This window comes from Ambystoma mexicanum, chromosome 9 (genome assembly GCF_040938575.1).
Source record: "Ambystoma mexicanum isolate Mex_15411 chromosome 9, UKY_AmexF1_1, whole genome shotgun sequence".
NCBI classification, from domain to species: Eukaryota; Metazoa; Chordata; class Amphibia; order Caudata; family Ambystomatidae; genus Ambystoma; species Ambystoma mexicanum.
The window spans coordinates 748542976-748565442 of record NC_090931.1 but is presented as its reverse complement, the minus strand read 5'-3'; the positions used below and the strand labels follow the sequence as shown (position 1 = coordinate 748565442).

The 22467-nt window shown below is 46.6% G+C and overlaps 1 protein-coding gene across 1 annotated transcript in view; it reads right to left on the bottom strand.

Annotated features, from left to right (window-relative positions):
• Nucleotides 1-22467, bottom strand: part of GLS (glutaminase) — a 1476479-nt gene that overhangs the window by 339899 nt on the left and 1114113 nt on the right. The gene's annotated exons all lie outside the window — the stretch shown is intronic.

Sequence of the window (22467 nt, the reverse complement as noted above, 5' to 3'; positions counted from 1 at the left end):
GATAGCTCTTTGGAAATTGAAGAACCTGTATGATCAAGCAGGGATTTGACTGCCCAACTTCGAGGTGTACTACCTGGCTGGACAGCTACAATATGTAGCGAGATGGCTATACGAGGACACCACACCGGAGTCTAGATTGCTGAGGGCGGAATGAACACCTTATTTTTTGAATGAGTGGATGTGGTTTGCCGACCCCCCAGAAGGGAAGAGGTCGGCTTTGTTGGTCCTAGGAAGGAAAATCTGGCATAGAGCCTGTAAAATGATGGGATGCCCGATGCCGTGCTCTCTGCAGGCCCCCTTAGTAACACTGAAAGGCATGGATGAACAACTGAGGAAAAACATTAGAGAACATTGGGAACCAGTGGGGGTCACCACCATAGGGGATGTATGGCAAGAAGGGGAAAGGATTGAATTTGGCACATTGATAGAGGAAACTGGCTTACATAGCGGACAATACATCACATATGCTAGGCTAATAACATTGATAAGGAAGACATGGTCGGAGATTGAGCTAACCAAACAACCAGTTGTCGCTGTAGAAACATTTCAAGCGGTGGCCATGAGATCTCTAGAACATACGAAATACTGATGTCCAGGGTTGGGAGAGAAGGGGTTCAGGTAAGACGACACTGGGAAGAGGAAAGTGGAGAGGCCATCAGTGATGTATTATGGGCGAGGATGCAGAGGTACCACAAGAAAGAATCAAGGAATGTCAGACTACAACTGATTCAGCTATATATCAACCACAGGGCATACATGACCCCCAAGAAAATAGCCAAGTTCGCGAATGCGACTGCACAGTATTTCCTGAAATGTGGGGAGGAGTAAGCGGGGATGGTGCACATGTTTTGGGCATGCCCGGAAATAGCAAAATATTGGGAAGAAGTTGCGAAACTGCTGGCTGATAAGGGGATTAAATTAGAAGTAGATTCTCTGTGGGCGTGCATGGTGGGGGGATTCCCGAGACCACGCAAACTTAAGCACGTGAGCAAACTTAAAGATCTTAAAGTCTTACATACTTGCAAAGCGCAGGATAGCAATGGGCTGGAAGGCAAACATAAGACCTAGGGTCAAAGCCTGGTGGCGGGACCTCTTGAAATGGGCAGACGCAGAAACGGTGGTGTGGAAAGAGGAAGTGTGCAGAGGAGGGGAAGTGGAAGCTGAAACGCCGACAGCCTGGCTGCATCTGGTCGCATCTTTGGCGGACTCAGGACTGGAAGAACTTGAAAAGAATAGCTCCTTAGATAGTGATGGAGAAACGACTGTCATAAGCTAATACAAGGAGGTTGTAGATTGCGAGACTCTTGAGGGGTGGGGAGGGAGGAGGGTAAGTTGGAAATTGTTTCGTTTTGGGCACCATGTTGAGGTGCACTGTATGTTGTTTGTTGTTAAAATCAATAAAACATTTTTTTTTTTTTTAAACCTAGTAGACCTGAATGGAAGGGGCTAATGTGCCACAATTACCCTGACAAGAGAGGTGAGTTGGGGGAAACTTGGGATCAGCATTGCCTAAGCCAAGAGACACTGCCAAAAGAAGAAAGGGGCAACTATGGTGCAATTCACCCAACTTAAAGTCGTAATTTGGCAGATACTTGGAACAAGCATTGCAAAGAGAGATGGTTAAAAAAGAAGAAACCCTCAGATATAGAATGACGGTTGGGGGCAAATTGATACAAGTAACAGTTAAGAAGTAAGTGAATGTGCAGAGAAGCCTGATAAGGATATCAGGCAGTGGAACCTTTTTGGACAAGGATACCTGGCAGGAGGGTACACCAAGGGATCTCAGAAGGGCAAAAGGGGGATATTCCAGAGACCTTCCTTCACCTTATTCAAACCAACACTGTGGAAATAATACTTTGTTTTTCCATTTTGAAAGATCAAGAGAGACTTCCTCCTTTTGCATATCAGTCTTATGGAAGGAACATTTGTTTGATCATCTTGAGGAGAGTATTGGGAGAAAGAGACATGTGTATTGCCTTTAAGAGACTGGGCTTGACACAGAATATTCTGAACAGTTTTCTTGGAATAAACCAGGGGCAGGGAAACAACCCTTGGATAAAAAACGTGTTTTGTTGAAGTTCTGTTGAGTTGATCTTTGAAAGATTTACCTTACACATTTTCTTTATATGTATTAGTGTGAGGGTCAGATTGGGCTTGGATACAATGTCATCCTGCTTTAATTTTGGTTTCATAGGAAATTAGACTCTTGTTAGGATAGGGAAAGTTAGACCTTTATCGCAACCATTTCTAAAAAATAAATGGCTAATGTTGAGAATACCACGCTGTGTCTGCCTCTTGTTTATGACCTCTCACTCTACACAGTTAATTGTGCTATATGGTACTTGCAGGGTGGGCAAGAGGGTTTGGGAGGAGAATGTGTTTTATGCTGTGTTTTCCATTATGGACAAATGTCCTTTGGTTTGAACTGCTGTAATAGCGATATGCTCCTGTTTAAGTTTAGGTGTTCTTTAGGTAATTCAATATTAAGGATTTTCTTTAACCATTACCTAATGTCTTGCCATTCTGTAAAGGATGATGTGTGTATAGGGAAGGTTACGCAAGATGGCTAGTTGCTTATGTTTTTTAAGTTTGAATGTAAAGGGTATTAACAAACCTTTTAAAAGGAGAACGGTACTTACATTTTGTAAATAAGCAACCTGATATAATATTTTTGCAAGAAATACATTAACAATTGGAACGTGTTGATTATCTACTGAACAAAACATATGCAAAGAAGACTTCCAGTGATTTTTCCAGTAAATCCAGGTGGGTAGCACTTTTATTTAGGAATGATTTGAGATAAGTAGTGGACAAGGTGGAAGTGGATTTGGAGGGAAGATATGTTGCTGTTCATTTGTTTGTTGAAAATAGTCTGTAACACTTTTGAACATGCACGCACCGAATGTGGCTCAGAAAGAATTCTTTCGCAAAATGCATCGAGTGTTGAACAATATGGAGGGCAGACACATTAGAATAGGGAGTGATATTGACCCTATTCTGGATGAGAATGTGGATGAGATGAATGTGCTGACTTCCTATGCAGAAGGGATGGACTAGGAGAGGTCTTATGGACCGCGTGCGTTCTTGGGACCTTGTTGACATTTGCTGTGAAACGCATCAAGGATTTAGGCAGCATACGTTTCATTGTTTAACTCATAGCAGTTCCTCACATATTGACTTATTCCTGGTTAGTAGGGGCATTTGTGGTGATGTCTGCATTACTGGTATAGGCAATATTGTGATCGCTGATCACACTAGTGTTGAACGGCCCCTGGATAGTCCGTTGGGGGGTCTGGAAGGGAGGAAGCATTGGAGAGTCAATGTGGGTCTGCTGTTAGATGTTGACTTCGTTAAGCACATGGAAAGTGAGATAAAGTAATCAGCTTCGGTTCTTATAAGAAAGGACAAAAGGAGGCTAAACTTCTTAGTCTTGATAGGGGCTTTAACCAAAAACACACCAAACTCCCCACTCCACTTCACTCCCCCCACCCCTCCCGTTCCCCCCTTTCCCTCAACAAACCATTGCACACAACCCCTTCCCTCCCCCCTCCCCACCCTACTCCAAAAAATGCCCAGCTCCATCCCTGGATCTCAGGCTCCCCCGCGTTTGGACCTCCCCTGGAACCCCAGGCCAAGACCCCCGCAGGGTGTCACCACACTATTGATGACCTAACTAATACTATAACTCAGGTGGTAGTGTGCTCGCCCTGCCGCTCCTAATCGCTTCAGTCTTGCTACGCACAGCTGCGCAATTTACGCATGCCGACTTATTGCTATATTCCAGCCCTCAAGGTTCATTCCAGCCAGAGGTTTCTTGATAAAGTATTAACCATACGTAGGCGCACCCAACAGTATCAGGCTTCAGCAATGCATTACTGCGGTGCTTGCGCTGCGTCTAATAAGCATGCACACAGTGTACCGGTCAATTATCATGTCCCTCTTGCGCCTTCTCCGCGTCTTGTTCCGGGCAACCCTGCAGGTCCAGCCATGCTGTGGCTTCTTCAGGCGAATCAAAACAATACATTTTACTCTTGTGCACCACCTTCAATCTAGCAGGGTACAGAATCATGTATTTTACGCTGGCCGCTCGTAGCCTCCTTTTGATCGGCACGTAATTGTACTGCTGCCTTTGGACCAGCATTGTATAGTCAGGATACGCTGTGACCGTGCTTGAGGCCCTCACAATCGTCCCTCCTTTACGAAAAAGCTCCAGTATTTTCTCGCAATCCCTGTAATTCAGTATTTTGGCGATAATCGGTCGGGGAGGGGCCCCAGGCCTAGGCTTCCTCATAAGGGCTCTGTGTGCGCGCTCTACTGCAAATCCCTGCGAGAGTTTTCCAGCCCCTATTTCTTGTAAGAGTAGATTCTCAATGTATTCTGTCGGGTCCTGTCGTTCCTCTCCCTCCGACAGTCCCACCACGCGAATATTGTTCCTTCTTGCCCTTCCTTCCGACTCCTCCGCTCGAGTCTCCAAGTTAGCTACCTGCTGCTTGAGTACATGGATCTCCCTCGCGTTACCAGTGCTGGTGTCGGTATTGGCTTTGACCGCACTTTCCAAGCTGCTCGTTCTCTCCGCCAGCCCCCTGACATCTTGCCTCAGCAGGGTAACCTCTACACCTACCGCGTCTATTTTAGCCTCCAGGGAAGTGCGCAGGTCCGACATCGCTGTCCCCCATGAGTCTCGCAGCTCCGTTATGGCCGTCAGTACTTGGTGATTGTCAGTGACTGCGGCACTCTCCCCTGGTGCTGTTAAGCCTTTAGGCGTTGTGGCCGCAGGAGGTTGTTGCATTTTGGTGAATGCCTCCATCGTGGGTTGCTTGTTCTTGTTTTTGCTCACGGCCCCTCGCCCGGACATCTTGCAGCCTTTATTCTGCCCCAGAGGTCAGTTAGCCTTAGATATACAGTCTTGCTTAACTGTGTGAGCTCGGCACCAGCGCTCCCTCCCAGGTGTGAGGTGGTCGACTCAGAGGTGCCTCAGCGTCAGCTTCTATGTGTTTAGCCCCAACTCCAGAGTGGGTTGTGTCCTCCCACGCATCAGGTGTCACACTGCATCCTGGAGCCACACTATCCTGGTGTAGTCACTTGACCTCCAGACTCTTTATGTGCAGCACCCACCAATTATGTTCGCAGCCGGCTGGACCCGAAGTGCGAGCCCTGCTTCTCGTGATGGCGACCAATAATCGCTTCTTGTGCCTCTTTTGGGCCAACTGGCCACTTCCAGCAGAGCCTATACGATGTCTCTGTATTATGTCTCCACAGTCACTGCTGCCAGGCGTCCATCCCATTAAATATTCATAAGATCACCGCCGTGCTTCTTACGCCGCTCCTTACAGTTGTGTTGGAATTAACATCCGAAATGTCACGCCCGTTGACATACAGATGATGAAGTGGTCCGGGACCAACCCAGCTGCCCACCGCGGTGTCCTCGAGCAGACGGCGACCCACTACTGTGCAGCCCGGGTCTCCGGCCCTTCCACCGTAGTGTCGCCCCACTCACGCACGCAAAGTTAAGGCCCCGCTGCACTCAAGCGAGGGCAGCACAACTTCGTGCGCCAGCTCTCCCCGCTGCACTCGCCCTCTGCTCTTGGGCTCTCGCCTTGGAGGCTGTTCTCCAGTTCGGTCCACGTCGCGGGCCAGCAGTCCTCAAGACCGCCTACAACTTACTGTTGCGGGGGGCCTCAGCCTCCGCCCGCACGGATCATCACCCCCAGCCAGCAGCTCCGCTCGAAATCACTGTGACAGCTGACCGTATGCTGCCCAGTGCTTGCCGCCTTCCACAATCTTCTGCCAGCCCGACGGGGCCGCTTCGGTGGTCCTTGCTCTCCTTCCTTTGTTGGCGGCCCTCTTGAGACAATGTATCTCACGGTCGCAATTCTTTCTTGATGGATACTTGTGGATAGCAACGTCTGAATCCCTTGATCCTCGCGCTGTGCACGGAGCACGTGTTCCGACAGCCATACTGTTATTTGCAGGAACCTTGAGGCATTTTTCAGCGTAGCTTCAACAGATCATTTGTCGGATCCTCTGGAGCTCTTCAGGACGCACGTCCTACACCATGGCTGTCCAAGCCACGCCCCCCCAGAAATCAATACAATGTTATTAAAAAAAGCACAGTGGGTCTCATTACGAGCATGCCGGTCCGGTAACATGCATTGTTGTTACCGGACCGGCACACTCCCAGTCTGCGGGCAGCTGCCATCCAGTTCGCCAGGTCTAACCTGGTGGGCGAGACAGCACCCAACCCGGAGACTTTCCGGGAAGCACCGCCACTGTTATTAATGGTGCTGGTGCTTCCGTCATCCCCATTCCCATTGAGTCTTATGCGACTCAATGGGAATGGGGATTTACATTTTTTACAGTGCCCGACTTCCAGGAACACCAGGGCCGTAATTCCCTGGTCTTTCCGTGGAGCCAGGCACCGGAAAAAAAATCACAATTCCGGCGGCAGCCTGCCAGTTTTACTGGCCCGACTATCGCCGGAGTTGTAATGAAGACCAGTGTTTTATGTGGACAAGTCAAATGGTATTGGGTGATTTGAAGTGGATAGGTTGCATAGATGACCTCGCTCTGTCAAGAGTTGGACCCAGAAGGCGGATGGAACACTGACTTTTGACATTTGAGAATATTTCCGGGCCAGGTACCAATACGGGAACCAGATGTCACTTCTCAGCGAGGTAAGGGAAATACATTTAAAAGATAGCATGAAGAGATCCCTCATTTTCATAAGTGGATTCTGGAGGAAAAGGTGTCATGCTCTAAAATACACATTGTAAATAATGATACATAAAACTTTGGAAATAAGACAACCTGGGAGCATAAAGGTCAAAGGGTGGGAGTGTAAATGAGGGTGGCACATGCCACTTCACCATAGTTTCTGGTTGTCGGTGAGCCGCACGTTAGGAAGTAACGGGCTGAATGTAAGCTTACACCAATTCCAAAACCACCTGTAAAAGGGCTTTCAACCATAAATGTGTGCAATACTAACGTGTAAATTAATAGTCCTTTAGGGGGCGCTGTTTTCTGTAAAGTTGTGGAAGATACAGAATGATTTATTGGAAGTAAATGTTTCAGTCACATAACTATTAAAGTAATATATGAAGGGCCTGCAGCTTCCATTTACGAGTACCAGAAACTTAACGGGATAAACTCACCTTGTTTTGTTAGTGTATTTTATTTATATAAATTGGTCTTGCTTGCCGATTCCTTACTAGTTTAAGTATTACTCTAAAAGGACAGCTAAAGTGGCATTATTATTGTACCCATGTGTTATATTTTTACCAATGTTGTTAGTTACCAGTATGTGCCACTGAAGGACAGCTTCAAGAGGGAAGTCTCACCGTGTACTGTACCAACGGGCACTCATCGTTTCGTGACGCCATCTCAGGATGGCTTCTCTTAATGCAATGTTACCACATACACTATCACTAAGCATAACACACACAAAGTGATATAAACATACCATGCAAAATGATAACAAACAGACCCTTATTGTTTCAATACACAGGAGAGCAACTAATTAAACTGAAAATGAACTAATCATGTCAACATCACATAAAACACATATCAACACAAAGGCTCTGTAAACATTTTATATGAGGCTATACGCAAATTACAAATGTGGTTACTTAAATGGGATGGGTATTTCAAGGACTTTTCAGAATTCTGAATGTTTTGGCAACCTTTCATTTTCAAACTACCATTAACTTGGCTTTGTGTCAAATTATCAAAACACATCTAAACGAGCTTAAAGTACATTTTATTGCACGATACAAAAATAGTCATGTAACTGAATAAGGTACATACAAAACATACAATGAAAGGATAAACATTAAGATTAAAGAAATAATTGGACATATGCAATACAAGGGGGAAAAGTGGGGAAAAGAAAAATGAAATGCGAAGGATGCTGACAAAAGAGGCAAACATAAACAGCATGAATATCAAGAATGAGTAATGGGATAGTACAGACTGAATCTATAATACCTTCTTATGCTTTCAATTGAATATCTGCTCCCTGTAACTACAGCCTACACAAATTCACTGATTTCAAAAGTAACCCATACAAATCAGGTGTATCACACCAGAGGCCTTCTTGAAAAGCAAGCCCTTGATGTGGTAAAAGCTGTCGGGTATATATGTAAATCGATTCAGTGCTTCTTAAACTCAAAGCGAAGAAGCAGCTCTAAAATGTTTATCTTTTTACATTTATTAGCGTACATTGTTTAAACATATACATTTTTAACACTTAAGTAAAACGGAAATGTAAAGTTAACAACATCCCTTTAATACCAATATTTATTTAACAGCGATTTCCTGAGTTCACAGCGTAAAAATTATGCGAAACCACATTCAAAAATTTACGAAAGCATGCAGATTTCCTGAAGAGGCCACAAAGATTGCTTTGATGTTTTAAAATGACTGACAATATGATTAAATGCCAGTCTTTCAAACTGATTTATGGTGCCTAAATAGTACTTTGGTTTAAAAAAATGACACATTGCTAATGTTTCCCAAAAAGTCACAATACTTGTGTTGCTGGATTTGAAATGAACTATTCAGAAATGGTATTCCTTCTACAAGAAATGTTGCATTTCCGAACACTCAAGGATACATTTTATTTTACACTTGTTAATCTACTTCCACTGCCACTTTACAATGACATTTTGTAGTGATTTATTCAAATATTAGCATGGGTCACTTGATCTGAAATGCGCCAATACACTACGGATCTGAATAACAAAGGTATTTGTGGGCAGAAATGCAAGTAGGCCCATAACAAGAAATCCGTGCAAAATGCCCATGCCTCCAAAAGCATGCAGAATATCCTATGGGCAATCAGAGTAAATACCACACGACACATATCACACTTTCTTGCCCACTTTAGGCGAGGGGACAGCAAAATGCAGGCATAGAACAAGGAATGGAGCTGCACATTCATCTTATTTGCATGTGCAAAAAGGGAGTGTTCAAGGTGTGGCCAAAAAGGCAATGTAAATAAAATAAACCACCCACTAAGGAAATAAAATGGGATGAATGCAAAGAGATTACTTTTTTTCAGATTCGCTAACAAACACATCCTCCACGCTTCTTCTCATGGCGGTTAGCCAATTGTGACCATGCCTGTGGGACAACTGCTCATTTTACACGAGATGGGGAAGTGTGTCTTTTCAGCTTAAGCAGCAGCAAGATAAATATGATGAAATGTGTAACACTTTTAATGACTTGTATGATTCGTTTTTTTAGTAGATACATTGTAGCATGTTTTGTTCTTGTGTAATTGATTCATGTAAATATTATTACATTTTTCTTCTTTGCTGAAAAATCAATACATTGTTATATATAACAATCGACCGCAAATTTGAAGTGGATAGGTTGCAGAGATGACCTCGCTAGGTAAAGAGTTGGACCCAGAAGGGGGATGGGACACTGACTCTTGACGTATGACATAACATTGCAGGCCCAGGTACCAATACAGCAACCAGATGTCACGTATCTGCGAGGTAAGGGAAATACATTTAAAAAGACAGCATGACTGAAGAGATCCCTCTTCTTCATGAGTGGATTCTGAAGGAGAGGGGGACATGCTCTAAAATACACTTTGTAAATAAAGATACACAACTTTGGAAATGAGGCAACCTGGTAACAAAGGTCAAAGAATGGGAGTGCAAATGAGGGTGGCACATGTCATAGTTTCTGGTTGTCTGAGCCGTACTTTGGGAAGTAACGGGCTGAATGTAAGCTTAAACAAATTCCAAAAACACCTTTAAAAGGGCTGGCAACCATAACTGTGTACTATACTAATGTGCAGATGAATCGTCACTTAGGGGGTGCTTATTCTGTAAAGTTTTTAAAGATACAGAATGATTGCATGCTAAGGTGGATGCTGTTTGGCTGTGTGCTATCGTGAAAAGAGCCTTGCTCCACTTTCAAAGGATTTCCAAAGCTGTGGGCGTGCTTACTCCGACAGCGGTATGACGTGCTTGCACATGAGCTGTGCACTTCACTTCTACGTGACTTTTATTTGTGGACTTAAAAGTCTGAAATCCGTTTTTCTTTCCCTCTGCTTCCAGGTGTCTCCGCCCTCATTTCCCAGGAGTCAACAAAACTCTTGGGACTCGCGCATAGCGCACGCTCATGCGGAGTTGCATGCGAAGGTGGATGCGGTTTGGCTGTTTGGCTGCTCGCCAGCAACCTTACGGTTAAAAAGTCCTGTTTCACCTCAGCGTTATACATTTTTAAAACGCTTTGATACACTGAGAGAGGCGGTTTTCATACTCTGTGATTAATAAGCCCTGCTGCACTTGGGAGATAAAATAATGTTTTATGCGCAGCGGATTATACACGCTTAAATCAGGTATGCCGTCTCACATGCTGGTATCTCGGGCGTCGGTTACGCTCAAATCCATGCCGGCTAAACCATCACCGGTCATTGTAAACAGGAAAACATTATTGGACAAAAAACATACGATCGAGGAAATACGAGACATCCGTAACTTGTGTCGACCCTGTTTCAACACACTGGGCGTCGCAACGGAGGAAGTTAATGATGCGCACTCCCAGCACGTGGATGACGATGAGCCACAGGTACAGCTTGTAAATATTTCTCTTACCGATACGCAATTGATTTCGGGGACGATCGTCCCACTGGCTGGGTGTGGCCTTGTTGCTCCTACCGTTGACTTAATAAGTCAACCCACCATAGATGACGTCTTGGGAAGGTCCAACTGTGAGCAACAACCAAGTCATTCATTTAACTGAAAACCGTTTTGATTGTGATTTACCTGCCGTAATGGACTTAGCTCCTAACTGTAATGGTGGTAATGCCTCGAGGCACTCCACGATTGGAGTCCCAGATTGTTTCTCGCCGATAAATGGCTTCTCTGAAAAGAGAAAGAACTCTTTAAATCATTCACAGAGTTTATTTGAAAACACAAATCAGACGGCAGCTAACCTTTCTTTATCTTTCACTAACCCAACTCCTCGACGACCGCAGCAAGTCTTCTCACCCATAGCAAGTTCACAAGAGCTTGCTAAAGTAACAGAAGAGTTGACACCATTGCTACAAATTACTCTCAATGCTATGAATACATCTATTTCTTCTTTACTGAAATTGTTTGAAAATTTAGAATACACAATCACGCGCTAATCAATCTAAGCAGACAACCTGGTTGCATGGATGGAAGTTGTTGATGGGAAACTAAAGGTTCGACAAGAGCAAGGCGAAAAAAATCTATTGTTGATAAATGTATTGCACCTAGCTTACAACCTACTGACACCTTCCAAACCTACTTGGCGCGTGACACCTAGTATCACTCCTATAATTAGGCTGGTGCTTACATCTGTTGCAATAGATGATGACACTTGGATCTCACACTTGCGCCTTTCTGGACAAAACATGGCTTCATCTGATAGCGAGGGACAAAAAGTAGTCCTTGATTTACATCCTAGTACCAATACTGAAGCATACATGTCTCATAACTTCGTGGGGCCTCATTTAATCGGGTTGCCAGATGTACAGACCAACATTACAGGTGGTGAATTAGCCCCCAATTACAACACGTTTCAAATCAAATCCATCAAAAATGCAAAGAATAAAATGAATAAGGTCAAAAAAATGAAGATTCAAAAGAATAATACTACTCACACTAATACTAGTGTAAAGCATTTTGTAAAACGAGTTGTAATGCATGTGACACCCGAGTTGGGGCAACCAGCAGCTAAACAATTCCGACAAATGGGCAAAAGAAAGAGCAGAGAATTTTCAGAATCAGAAAGTTGCTCACCGGATTACCCTCCTCTTAAAGCTTTGATTGTGGCCCTAGCAGGTGAAGAGCAGCAACAAAAACAGGTACAAGTTAAACCCAGTCCAGTCATAAGTCAAGCAAATCCAGCTGTTAGTACAACTAGAAATCAGGTTGCTATCCCCTTATAGCACACGGCTGAAGATGCTCCTCTTTTAGAGAACAATAACATATCTACCATGCTGGTGCCCGAGATGGGAGTAAAAAGATGGAACAAGTTACTTACCTGTAACTGTTGTTCTCCAGCATGGGTCTGGGATGGATTCACATGCTCATGAATATTCCCCATCGTCAGGCCGGGAATCCTCGGTAAAGAAAAAGTCAGTATCAGTTTTGTTTCTGATCTGTCTTTCTCAGTAGTAACCAATCATTGGTCTCTGGGTCATACTGCCCCCAGCCAATGACTGCTCTCTCCCTAAGCCCCGTCTCTGGCAGCCATCTTCAGATTTGGTAGCACGCAAAGTGGCAGTATGACTAAGTGAAGAGCCGCAGAAGGGTAGGAGAGAGGGTTCGCATGTGAATCCATGCCAGACCCATGCTGGAGAACAACAGTTACAGGTAAGTAACTTGTTCCTTCTCCAGCATGGGGTCTGGCATGGATTCATATGCTCATGAATATAAGAATACATAGCAGTACACACATGCACAACCAAAGGGAGGTGGCAAAGGCTCAACATTAAGCATTACATCAAAAACACAACATTAAGCAATTTTTACCTCCTCACCAGGCTCACCTTAGGTGAACAGGTTGCGCAGCACCGCTTGGCCGACCCTGGACTCCTCCCTGGAATCCCGGTCGACGCAGTAGAATCTCGTGAAGGTGTGCATCGACCTCCACGTAGCAGCCCTGCAGATGTCCAGCAGGGGCACACCAGACAAGAATGCCGTGGTAGCAGCGATAGCTCTGGTCGAATGGGCTCACGGACGGCCAGGCAACGGTCGGTTTGCCAACCAATGACAGTGCACGATGCAGCCGGAGAGCCATCTGGAATAGGAAGCCTTCGAGAGAGCCTTCCCTTGGTTCACAGGTCCAAAGTTCACAAATAGCTGTGATGTCTTCCGAAAACTCTTCGTGCGGTCCACGTAGAACTTCAGCGCTCTAGCCACATCCAGCGAGTGCAAAGTCCTCTCGGCCAGTGACGAAGGCGACGGGAAGAAAACAGGTAACACCAAGGGCTCGTTGAGGTGGAAGTCCGACGGCACCTTGGACATAAAAGAGGGGTGCGTCCTCAGCACCACCCTCGTGTTGTGAAAAGTCAAGTATGGAGGCTTGCAGGATAGGGCCTGGATCTCTCCCACTTGTCGTGCAGAGGTGATGGCCACAAGAAATGCAGTCTTCCACGACAGGAACTTCAACGGTGCCAAATGCAGGGGCTCGAATGGCGCCCCCATGAGCTTAGTCAGCACCACGTTGAGCTCCCACGCTGGGTCAGGGGCCTTCTCCGGCGGGAACGATTGGAACAGTCCCTTCATAAATTCCTTCACCAGGCGATGGGACCACAAGGACGCCCGGCCTGTAGTTCTGGTGTATCGGGAGATCGGCCAGATGCATCTTGATGGAGGCGTGAGCCAGTCCAGCCTTGGCCAGCGACAGTAGGTACTGCAGCATTTGAGGGGCCGTAATCCGTAGAGGGTTAATCTTCTCTGCATGGCACCAGACAGAGAACCTCTTCCACTTATGTCCGTAGCACTTGAGAGTTGAGGACGCCTTGGCCTTTGCAAGGACCTCTCTGCAGTCAGCCGGGATATCGTACCCTCCAAACTCTAGTTTTGCAGGAGCCAGGCCGGCAAGTTCAGCGACTCCGGGTCATGATGAAGTATGTCGCCTCCTTCTCTGGAGAGAAGATCTGCGTCCGTCGGCAGCTTGACTGGTGGGGACGCTGACAAGTCCAGAAGGTCCGGGAACCAGATCTGCCTCGGCCACGCCGGTGCGACGAGGATCATCCTGCACCGGGACCTCTTGAGCTGGTTGACGAGTCGGAGCAGCAACGGCAACGGAGGGAACGCATATAGGAACAGGCCGTCCCAGGGGAACGAGAAAGCATCGCCCATGCTCCTCGGCTGGGGAAACCTGCTGGCGAACCTCTGGCACTTGGAGTTCATCGTGAACAGGTCGATCTGCGGTTTTCCCCATCGTCCGAAGAGTCGATCCACTTGATCCTGACGTAGTTCCCACTCGTGGCACGAGCGTAGCTCCCTGCTGAGTGAGTCGGCGATGGTGTTCTTTATCCCTGCCAGATGAAAGGGCACCAGAAACATCCCTTGGGCGACGGCCCAATGCCACAGATCCTGGGCTTCCTTGGAGAGGGCTGGGGATCTGGTTCCTCCCTGCTTCCGGATGTAGAACATCGTTGTGGTGTTGTCAGTGAAGATTCTCACCACCTTGCACTTGAGGGATGGGAGAAAGGACCTGAGGGCCCAGAACACTGCACGGAGCTCCAGGATGTTGATGTGGAGCGTCTTCTCCTCCGGGAACCAAAGGCCTCTCGCGTGAAGTTCTCCGGTGTGCGCTCCCCACCCTTCCAGGGAGGCATCTGTCGTCACAGTTATCTGGTGGGATGGGGCCTGAAAGTCTGTGCCCGCCGTCAGATGAGCGCGGGTGCCCCACCACCGGATCGCTCGTCGGAAGGTCTCGTTGAGCGAGATCCTGTCCTCGAAGCTGCCCGTCACTTGGATCCAGCGGGCATCGAGGAACTATTGCAGAGGGCGCATCCGAAGCCTGCACAGGCGCACAAGATATATGCAGGAGCACATCATCCCGAGGAGGGACTTGATGGACCTCACCCTGGCCTGGTCCGTGAACAGCAGACGCTGCACCTTGCCCAGGATAGCCTTCGTCCTTTCCTCTGACGGCGAGGCCAGACTCGCCACTGTGTCGAGCTTGGCTCCCAGAAACAGTGCGACTTGCGACGGGACCAGGTGGGATTTGGGAAAGTTGATGGAGAATCCCAGGTCCGTGAGCAGCTGGACGGTCTTCGCTGTGTGATCTACGACGAGCTCCCTTGTCCTTGCTTGGATGAGCCAGTCGTCCAGGTAGGGGTAGACGTGGATCCCCTGCAGGCGCAGCCACGCTGCCACCGGTGCGAGGCACTTGGTGAACACCCTGGGTGCCGACTTCAATCCAAACGGGAGGGCCTTGAACTGGTAGTGCCGTCCTTGGACCACGAACCTGAGGAACTTTTGGTGTCCTTTTAAGAAGTACGCATCCTCCAAATCCAACGACAGGAAATTGCCCTCCTCCAGCTGTCCCAGCACGTGCTGGAGGGTGACCATCCGGAACTTCTGTGCCTTGATGTACTTGTTCAGTCGTCGCAGGTCCAGGATGGGGCGCCATCCTCTGGTTTTCTTTTTCACGAGGAAGTACCTTGAGTATACTCCGGAGCCCCGGAGCCTCTTCGGGACGAGCTCGGTGGCACCTTTTTTGAGCATCGTCCTTACCTCCAATAGCAGTTGAGGGATGTGATTTCCCTTTCTGGCCACGGGTGGAATGCGGGGGTACTTTTCTAGAAATTCGAGGGCGTGCCCCTGGGCCAGGGCGTCTAGCACCCAACGGTCGGTGGAGATGGACTCCCACACGCTGACGAACTTCGCCAGCCGGCCCCCCACCGGGGTGCTTCGGTGGGGGCCCGACACCGCTGTCGGATCAATCTTGCTTGGAGGACGCCTTGCCGCCTTGGCCTCCCTGGCGACGACAGCGGGGTCCACCCGACTTGCCTCATCCTCTATAGGCTTCCTGCAATGAGGAGCGGGCCGCTTGGCGAATCCCTTGGAGGCACCCTGCTTGCCTCCGGTGCTCCGAAAGGACAGCCTTCGTTGCCGGAGAACGCCTAGGGCCTTAGCTGTCTCTGTGTCTGCCTTGATGGCTTGGAGGACTCATCCATTGTTTTCCCAAATAGATTGTTCCCGTCGAACGGCATATCCAAAACCTTGGCTTGTACGTCCTGGCAGAAATCCGTCGCCTTGAGCCACCCTCGTCGTCCAAGGCAAACGCTGTTGCCTAGCTGGCGGAAACCGGTGTCGGCAATGTCCGTTGCCACCGTAATGGCGTGGTCCGACGCCACTTCGCCTTCTTGCAAGATCTCCAGGGCCTCAGCCCTCGTCATCCGGTAGGAAGTCCAACAGGGGGGCGATCTTGTACCATAACTCCCTGTCGTAGCGGGCCACGATCGCGAGGGCGTTGGCCGCCTTAATCGTTGTTGCCGCCGACGAGATAACTCGTCGTTCCATTGCGTCCAGCTTCTTTCCTTCGCCGTCTGGCGGGGAAGCGGACGTTGAGGCAGATGCCCCCCCCCCGCTTTCTTCTTGGCCGCCGCTGAGATGACCGAATCAGGGGTCGTGCACAAAGGGGCCGCGTTGGGGACCCGGTACTTCTTCTCGTACCGATCCCTCTTGGCAGGCGTCGTAGACTGGTTCTTGAGAAAGGTGAGACCCTCGTCCCAGATGTCATCCAGTAGACGCATGGCGAGGACTGTCTTCCTCTTGGCCTCGCCGCCGTTGGTAAAGGAAACCTTCCTTCTTCTCTTCGGGGCAGAGCTGAAAAAGCTCGGATGCCCTGGCGATCATTGCATGGAAAGATCCGATCTCGTCGGGCGGGGAGGCCCGGGCTGGGGGGATGGGAGCTCTGTCCAGTCGTCACCGCCGCCGTCGGTACCCGTCGTGGCCGTGCCCGTTCCCGTGTCATCCCCAGGGACGGGGGACGTGGGTAAAGGCTGAGCAGGCCGCGAGGGCTGAAAAGGCGGGGCTGGATGGATCCGTCTTCTCTTGTTCGGGGGGCTTCCCGCCGGGCCTGGCTCCGGCTCCTCTGTCGAGCCTGGTTCCGGATCCTCCGTCGGTGGTAAGGGCAATCTCGTCCTTATCTCTGAACATAAGGATTGTATCGCTAACAAAATGGCCGCCGAGTTATCCTGCGGCTCCGGAAGTGACGGGTGACTAGGACCCTCGCCGGTGCCGCTGTCACTCTCGTCGTCACCTTTGTTGGGATCCCATCACGTGGGGACGGGCCTCTTCGACGCCCTCGTCGAGGCCCTCTAAGACTTCTACCAGCTCCTCCTCGGATGCTGTGTCCGTGTCCACAATGGCCACCGGCCCCCCACCTTCTTTTTCCGCTGGGGTCTTCACAGGGGTCTTTTCGATGGGTCTGAAAGAGGCTTCCCTCCGCGGAGGCAGTGAGACTCTGGGCCCTGAGGTCGCCTCCACTGGTGTAGCCTCCACAGGCTGCGCCAGGGCCGCCGCGACTTCCTCGATAGAGGCCTTGGCCAGGTGAATCAAGGCCTTCACCACCTTGGGCGTGCTTGAGGCCTTCACCTTGGGGGGAGGGTCGGCTGAATCCTTCGAGATCGACCGGGGCCTCTCCAGAAGCTTACCCGGGTTCTCGGATTTCCTCTTCCCCGAACCAGAGCGTTGGCTCGTGGTTGATGGTGCAGGGGAAGGCGCGCCCTTCCTGGCAGCCGAAGAGCCCGACCGTTCGGTGCTCCTGGTGCCCGCAGACTCGCAGTGCTTTGCCTTCTGTTGGGCCCCCGTCGCCGGGACGCCCTCACAGGACATAGAAGACCGCTCGGACTTCTTCTTCTTACCTGACGGACGCTTTCCTTCCAGCCAGTTGGAGAGACGAAGGTGTCGGTCCCTGATGGTCCGTTCCGACATGTTCCTGCAAAACGCACAGTCCTTCTCCACGTGCGTTTTGTCCTCATGAAGGCAGTAGAGACATTTCGAGTGCTCGTCCTCCTTGAACACATTCTGCAGCTGGTATCCAGGGCAAACCCTGAACAGCTTTCCGGGCGTCGAGCTTCCTTTCTCCTGGGCCACGTTCGGGCAGGCCGCAGAAACTTCTGGAATCCTCCAAGAAGCGTAACTCGACGAAATCTTCACCCTTGAGGGGGTGGAAAAATCCGACACAGATCCCTGTAAATCGGATGTAGAGACAGTGGAGTTTGAGGCTCTAGTTGACCGAAAAATTAGAAATTCTCTTTGAAAAAGCGCAAAAACGCAGCAAAAGCTCGAGAGCTAAACACGAGGACTCCCAACACTTGAGCGTGCGGTAAAAATCTGAAGATGGCTGCCAGAGGCGGGGCGTAGGGAGAGGGCAGTCATTGGCTGGGGGCAGTATGACCCAGAGACCAGTGATTGGTTACTACTGAGAAAGACAGATCAGAATCGAAACTGAACCTGATTTTTTCTTTACCGAGGATTCCCGGCCTGACGACGGGGAATACTCATGAGCATGCATGTGAATCCATGCCAGACCCCATGCTGGAGAATAATAGAACACTCAAATACTGTTGGAGATATGCTTCCCCAGATTAGAGATTTAATTCAGTCTACTTTCATAGAAGTGTTGATGTCTCAAAATCAGTTCAGGCTCAGGGAGGGCGAGTCCCAAAAAATGAACATGATCACGGAAGGTGATCCTAATGTTCAAACTATAAAGGAGAATGTAATTCATGATGCTGCAGCTAATTACGAAAAGGCTAAAACAAATGAGGCTGTTAATCGAAATGTACTCACAATAAAAGATTCTCGACAAGATCACTCTTTTATCTTGAAGTGTCGTCCCGCTCCTTTCCCAGAGTATGATTTGAATAGAGCATCAGTGCTATCAATTGTTGAGGAAATACAGAGTCTCCAATACATAAATACAACTGTTGAATTTCTAAATGACGTAGATTTGTCAAATGTGAGAATATGGCTGCCATCTAATGTTGTTAGAAATGTTATTTGGAAGGCAAGATTAGAGCCATTTACCTTAGGCTTTGTGCTTGCACAAGGTCCGTCGGCTGTAAAAAGAACTGCCCGGGGTGTTTCCCCAAAGAGACAAGATGCAGAGTCGGGCATTAGATCATTGCAAAGTTATGAATATAAGCAATGTAAAGAACTTCATGGACCTACATTTCATCAAACCTCAACATCTTTGTAACTAGCAAATCAGATACACAATACAAGTTTTGCATTTACTAGTTGGAATGCCCGTGGTTCCTCGCATCTGCCAGACTCAAGTATTAATATTCTGTCTTCATTCCAGATCCTTGCATTACAAGAAACCTGGTTGAGTGTACCCCCGGTGTGGAATGGCTATGACATTATCCTACAACCAGCGAAATCTAATAGCAAAGGTCGAGCCTCTTCAGGCCTCTTGGTTGCGGTAGCAAATAACAATGGTTTACAACTCTTTCCCTAGCCTGCCCCTAATCAATATATCCAACTTGTTACAATCACATATAATCAGAGCAATATTGCATTATATAACATCTATCGAAATCCTGCAGCAGTCCCAGATAAAATATTTTTAGCAATTTAGATTCTCTTTTAGATATTGTGGCTCATGCCCAAGAGATCACAGGTATAATCCTGGATGGTGATTTGAATTTGCAATGCTTCACATCAAAGCCTTTAAAAAATAACTCGTCTGTAGAAAGGTGGCTAACTTTAATGAAAGATCGTCAATTCGTAATGCTTAATGGAGGCTTTCCCAAGGACATTCCCCCAAAGAGCACTTGGCGGAGAAATGAAGCGAGTCCACTATTGATTACATCTTTATGGACAAAGGCACTTTCAGCCGAACTTACGATTTTGAGATTTTGAGATTGCAGATTGCAGTTTGTTTGTTTGTTTGTTTGGAATTTATTGTGCGCACCAGACCCTGGAGTATAAGGGCGCAAAAGTAAGAATATATACAGCTTAGAGTGATCATGAACTACTGGTGGCTAAATGGTCTTTGGATTCTGCTGCGTCTCCTTTTTAAGCCAAATCTGTACAGACTCACAATAAATATAAATAATGCTGGAAATCGATTTCGGTGGAAAGAACAAACCCTATACTCCTTGCACCAGAATAGGTGGCGAGATAAGCAATATACACATACCTTGCTTTTGTATCAAAGACAAACAAGTAAGTCCCATTATAAATCTAGTAAACCAAAACATAGCTTTGATCCTGAGGTACAAGCACGAAAAATGCAACTACGCAAAGACAAAAAAATAGCATTATGTTTGCAGCTCTCCTCACGCTACCAAACAATTCAGTCACTAAAATGCAAACATAGAAATTGGATGCGTAGGCAATAAAAATAACTGTTTATCAACCTGATGGTGAGGACATGTTAAGAACCAATCGTGCTAAAAATACAGCTGACACTTGGTCGTTGATAAATGCGGTTACACAGTCTAAACAAGTGACAGAGCAGATAAATGGAGTTGCCCAACATCAATGGATGGCATATTCCCTGAAGATGTATGAATGTCCAGATGGTCAGCCAGAATGTAGAAAAACATTTAATCACAGTTATGCGAATTTGCAGTTCTCAGAGGAAGACATCTTATTCTATATAAATAAATCCAGCAACTCGAGGGCCCAAGGTCCTGATGGCCTGAGCAATTGGACCTTCAAACAATATCCCCATATATGGGCTAACATTTTGTATACCCTATTCCATCAAATTATAAAAACCAACTGCCTTCCTGAGTCATGGAGATGCTCGGTTGTGGTGCCTATTTTCAAGAGGGGCGATCGGTCTTGTCCACCAACGATAGACTGATAGACTGATTGCCCTTCTTGATGCACCTGGAAAACTCTTTGAGAAAACTCTTCTCAAGATTTATTCTGAAGGAATTTAATGAATGGTCTGTGAGGTATGCCCAACAAGATCTGTTTCAAACTGGTTTTATTGCAGGGATGGGGACGGCAATTAACTTGTTAACTATTAAATCTATCATCACCCATTATATTGCTTTAAACCAGTCATTGTATTTGATCTTTGTGAATCTGAGAGCGGCTTTCGACTCCGTGTCCTGGGAATTTCTCTTTCAGAAACTGGCCCGTGCTGATTGTCCCACTCACTTGATTCAACTTATAACAGATGTATACACAAAAACTAAAATGCAGGTTAGAGTTGATTTACAAGATTCCTTGACTCCATATATTGAGACGCGAAGACGGCTGAGACAGGGATGTATCCTTGCCTCGGCCCTCTTCAATTTCTTTATATTAGATATCCAGGATAACTTCTGTGACATTCTTGTTGACAAGCCCAAAATAGCATCTAAACCGGTTTTGGCAATTTTGTATGCCGATGACCTGGTTTTGATCTCTAAATCGCCTCAGAGTCTTCAGAGATTGCTAAATGCACTTTCTATTTATGTTCAGGAAAATATGCTTTTCTATAGATTTGAAGAAAACGAAGATCCTGATTTGTCATAAAAAAAAAACAAGAAGTCAAGAGGAAATTACAGGTGGACACTCCAGGGTCAGATCTTAGAGCATGTACATCATTATACATATCTAGGTGTAACCTTGTCAGATCGAGCAGAAGATAAGGCGCACTTTCAGTGCTTAGAATCAAAATTGCTTAGGTTCATCTCACAGGCTACTATTATTGAAGGTAAATATGGAAAATGTTCGCTTTCACCTATTCTTACCTTCTTTTGCAGAAGACAACTCCCATTGTTTTATACGGGGATGAAACTGAAAAAACCATACCTGAAATTATGTGGAACAGGCTCAAATTCAAATTTTGGAAACGTCTGCTTTGGTTACCAGGATGTGTACCTGGGGCATTAATCGGATATGAAGTGGGGATAATCTCCTTACATGCCGATGCCTATGGCAAGTAATTGCACTCTTTAGGAAGTGCCTTATGGCCATTAAATCAACGATGCTTATAGGGATCTTATCTAAGCACATGTTTGGTTCAGATGATCTGTTTGATAAGAGATGGAGATTGACTGTTATTCAAATATTTCTTTACATATGTTGATTTATAATCCAACCAAGGCAAAACATTATTATTTCAACTTGTCTGGATTCAGACACAAAGCAAATGTATGAATTATCAGGATTTTCGAAATCACCCTTTTGGTCATAAGAAAGTTAGTGAACCAGAAATGGATTTAAAACAATCTCCCTCTTCACAACACAGAGCAGACTTTATGCGGGTGAGATTTATTCTCTGGCCATCTAGAGAAATTCAAATTAGACGGCATTTGATTGCAATTAGAGACTAAGAGTGTCGGTTTTGTGGGGCAGTTGATGAGAAAGAAACTCTACATCTATTGACAACTTGTACGAAATTGACAACCTTTAATCATATATAGAGAGATATCTCCAGAAGGTCTGTGGCAAATGATTTTCTCTGGTTTTTTGTTAACGCTTAGAATTGCTACAATTTTTTAAAAGCACTAAAACTGGAAGATATGAATGTTAGTAGTGAAATGATTCTAGATTGTCCTCCTTTATGATATTATTATATGGTTTTTATCTTGTTCCTTTGAAAGTTATATTTTGCTATAGCTTTATCCTTTTATGAAAGATGTATAGTCTTGTTTAAAGTCGTTTAGTTGGTTTTTAGCTATTTGTACATGTTATTTCCTTATGTATATGTGAATGTATATAAATGTAAATTGTAAAAGTTGATTTAATCAGCTAAAGCAATAAATAAAAAAAATAAAAAATACAGAATGATTTATTGGAAGTAAATGTTTGACACATAACTATTAAAGTAATATATGAAGGGCCTGCAGCTTCCATTTACGAGTACCAGAAACTTAATGGGATAAACTCACCTCGCTTTGTTGGTGTTTTCTTTCTTCACATTAATTGGTCTAGGTTGCTGATTCCTTACCAGTTTAAGTGCTACTCTAAAAGGACAGCTAAAGTGGCATTATTATTGTACCCA